The sequence below is a fragment of the Urocitellus parryii genome, chromosome 13, assembly GCF_045843805.1.
Source record: "Urocitellus parryii isolate mUroPar1 chromosome 13, mUroPar1.hap1, whole genome shotgun sequence".
Classification (NCBI taxonomy): domain Eukaryota; kingdom Metazoa; phylum Chordata; class Mammalia; order Rodentia; family Sciuridae; genus Urocitellus; species Urocitellus parryii.
In genome coordinates this window covers 20,631,357-20,635,494 of record NC_135543.1, presented here as the reverse complement: position 1 = coordinate 20,635,494, position 4,138 = coordinate 20,631,357, and the positions used below count along the sequence as shown (strand labels likewise).

At 34.1% G+C, this 4,138-nt stretch overlaps 1 pseudogene; it reads left to right on the top strand.

Moving 5' to 3' along the window:
- The first annotated feature begins 541 nt into the window (after positions 1–541).
- Positions 542–1,829, top strand: LOC113197546 (ankyrin repeat domain-containing protein 49 pseudogene; annotated as a pseudogene).
- The last annotated feature ends 2,309 nt before the right edge of the window (positions 1,830–4,138 follow it).

Sequence of the window (4,138 nt, the reverse complement as noted above, 5' to 3'; positions counted from 1 at the left end):
TTAATTTTACATGTTTAATTGGTGTAAATGATTTGAATATATAATCTACATTCATTGTACTTAGATACACAAAAAAAATAATAACGGAAAATTTGTTAATTTGCTTCTTAAGACTTTATGGTAGAATTTCTTTAAGAAAAACTTTCATGCTACATGTAAAATTTTATTTGAAAACTCCATTTAATCATCTTCTCCTTAGTTAGATAAGTGGTCAGGTTCACCTAAATAAGCATATTTTCAAAATTTTAGTATCAGGAGGGGAAAATTAATAATAAAATAATTTAAGTAATGAAAAAAGGCAAAAATCCTTAATAAAATATGAGCAGACCACATTTAAAAATACATTGAGAAAATCATACACCATAATTGAGTGGCTTTCCATCCCAGGGAAGCAAGATTGTTTCAACACACATAAATTAATAACTGTAATTCACCATATACATAGAATTAAGCATAAGAATCACATGATCATCTCCATACAGAAAAAGCCTCTGACAAAATACAGCTCCCATTCATGTTAAAAATGCTGAAGAAACTAGGGATGGAGGTAACTTATTTCAACATTACCAAGGCAATCAGGCAAGAAATTAAAGGAATACAAATAAGAAAATTCGTCAAATTATCTGTTTGATGATGACATGATCCAATACGTAGAAGACCCAGAAATCACCAGAAGACTTCTAAGCTGATAAGTGAATTCAAAAGTAGGATACAAGATCAACTTTGTGAATGAATAGCTGTCCTATATTCCAAACAAACAAAAGCCCTCAGGAAACTTTTCTGCTGAAAATAACCTAAAAAACATAAAAGTCTCTCACACACACACACACACACACACACACACACACACACACACACACACTTTGGAGTAAATCTAAGGGATTCCTGAGAAGCCAAGGGGATGAATTTGAAAGCAATATTCACAGTAGCAACTTTCCTCTCTGTAAAATCTTGATGAATAAAAAAACTAAAGGAAAAAAAAACCAGTTATAACTCATATCTCTAAAGGTCATACCCTAGCATTTTTTTAATTTAGAATAATTGGGGGGGGGGAGTAAATGATGGCGGAAAATCAGACTGAGAGAATTCTTTGGACTTTTCTGAAGACTTGGCTTGAATTTCTGGAAACACATGGATACCTTATTCCCACCAGCACCCAAAGTCTCTGGGTAAGCAATTCTGATGAAGATGAGGAACAAGGTGAAAAAAAAAAATGAAGAGTGGTATCAACCACAAAGAAGAAAAAAAAGGAAAAAGAACCAGGCAAATTTTCGTTTTAGACTGCCAAAAAAAAAAGCTTTCTACAATGTAAAGACTACTGAGAAAGCAACGCATTTGAACACTAGGAAAGAAGGAGAATGTGCTTCTCTTCATCAAGAAACCTACAGTGTACACATGGATATTGTCAGTGAACTGATTGTACAAGGGGCAGATGTTCATGCAATAACTGTGGTGGCTGGACACCCCTGCATACCACCAGTAAGTGGGATAATAACAGTATGATGCAGATGTCAATTCTCAAACAAAAGGCTTCTTGGCCCCTTGCATCTTTCTGCTGGGAACGGAGACAGCAAAGATGCTGAGGAACACTCCATTATCCATACTTGTATGTATACACACACACTTGTGTGTATACACGTGTGTGTGTGTATATATACACACACACATATACATAAACACAGATAGTTAAATCTTTATATCAAACCAAGTCTAAAGAACAACTTGGAAGAAATTGCATTTGATATTGCCAGGAGAATGAGTACTGTCACTACAACTTTGAAATTGAGGAAGGCTATACTCATCTTTCAACTCAGTCTAAAACATTCTAGTAATTTTCTTAAGTTTCTAAATACCAGTGCCTCCTTTGTATATAATGTAAAAATTTTCCATAATAAAGTTGACATCAAAAGTCTTCCTACAAAAATTCAGTGGTACTCATAGTAATGTTATTCCAAGTGAATTGTCTGATCTTGATGTCAAAATGTATTTGAGAGTTGTTGGTCTATATCTTTAATGATTTCTATGGAGTTTATGATCTGTATGAGGAGTAATTTTACCTTTTCTTAAAAAGGTACTTGATATGGTAGAACAAAAACTGAAGATATTTTTGGTGGTCATCCAAGAGAAATATATTTTTAAATATCCCATATCCCAGATCTTTGTTGAGTGTTTAGTATAGTTCCATGTATTTTTATAAACTGAGGTAAGTGAACTTAAGAGTCTTAAATACACTGATACAACTCAGCTAACTATATTCCATGGCCAGTTGTTTTCACTTTAAACTAGAAAAATTAACATGTAAGTGACATGACTTTTCATAAGTTTCAAAAAAATTATGTTTTTTTTTTCTCATATGTGGTAAGGAGAGTCAAATGAGACCAGAAAAATGTGGGGAATGTGAAGGATCCCATGAAAATAGAAAGGAGAGGAGGCATGAGGGGGAAGAAGAAGAAAAGGGAGGAGCTGTGGAATGAAGTTGACCAAATTATGCTATGTACATATTAGAATATATCACAGTGAGTTCTGCCCTTATATAAAGCACCAATTTAAAAAATAAATAGAAGACAGACCAGTAGAGAAGGGGAACAGGTCGAGGAAAAGTATAATATCAGGGATTGAGTGGAACAAATTATATTCTATGCATTTATGAAAATGTCAAAATGAACAACTACAATGTGTAGCTATAATGCAATAATAAAAATATTTTTAACAAAAAGAAATTATGTGAAATGGATTTAGTTGAAAGTGTCCCCCCAAAAACTTGGGAGTATGGCAAAGTCAAGTAGAGTAAAACAGGAAACCATACAAACACTATATCAAGTAAGCCCACAGCTAACAACTTTTATCTCAACTCCACGGGGAAACTTGAGACCTCAGAGTCATTCCAAGTAGGGACATCAGAGCTGGGGGATTTACATTCCTACACTGTCAGGCATTGGTTAAGAGTTATTCCAAGGAGCCAAACATTTCCAGGCCCTTTCTGCTCTACAGACAAGCAAAGCAAACTCTGGCAAGTGGAGAGCTCTTGACCCCAAACTCTGGATTGGTTGTTGGAAGTGAAAGGGCATTAAACAGTCACGGAATCCATGGAAATATGGCAGCACTGATGTCCTCTCCTCTGTCTTCTCTTTGCTAAGAATACTCAAACTCTTATGAGGTCCTTTGCTCCTGACTATGGCTATATATACCTGTTCCTCCCACCTCCCCCGCCCCCAATATTCTTCCTCACTAAATACCAGTCCTGCCAAAAACGTTCTGTTCCTTCAGAGCAGTAAGTTTTCACCTTGAAACTTTAGACTCACTACTCCCCATGTAAAAGTATATGATTAAAGGAAGAAATATTCACAAACTATATGATTTAAGGATTAATATCCAAAAGAAAAATACTCATGAAAACTTCTGGCCAAAATAAAAATAAACCAGAACAACAATACAGTTCAAGAACAACAGAGATACAGCAATCAGAAAACAGTGGTAAGAAAACCAGTAAACACTAAAATCCAAAATAACTTGAACAAAACTTAAGATTGAAAATGAAATTAGGTTGGGTTAAAAAAAAAAAAGGAGGGAGAAATAAAGTAGATAAAGTTAACAGTTTCATCTTATAGTTGCATAAAATTATTCAAGCATGAAAATGTTTTTTGAATAAATGAAGGAGGATTGGAAAATATAACAAACTTCCAAACAACTAGAGGGGAAAAGGAAGAAAAGACAATCAGTCTATTCCACCTACAGTAAGAAAAAAGAAAAAAAGAATAAGAAAAAATATTTAAAGTTGTCAAAATAATTCCAAATGAATTATAAGTTTAAATGCAAAAATGCACAAGAAAATGAAGGTTACTGTAGTATAAAACACTAGGCTGGGGAAAGGCCATGTCATTAACACCAGAAATTTAAATAGAAATTACTGATTCAATAGCAACAAGAAGCAGACCAAAACTTCAATACTGGAAAACAGACAAAATCAGCAGGAAAACAACAAAAGTGGTAGGAAAAAAATGGTTTTAAATATATAAAACTTGGGCTGGGCTTATAGCTCAGTGGTAGAGCACTTGTCTTGCACATGAGAGGCACTGGGCTTGATCCTAAGTACCACATAAAAATAATAAAGGTATTGAGTCCATCTACAACTAAATAT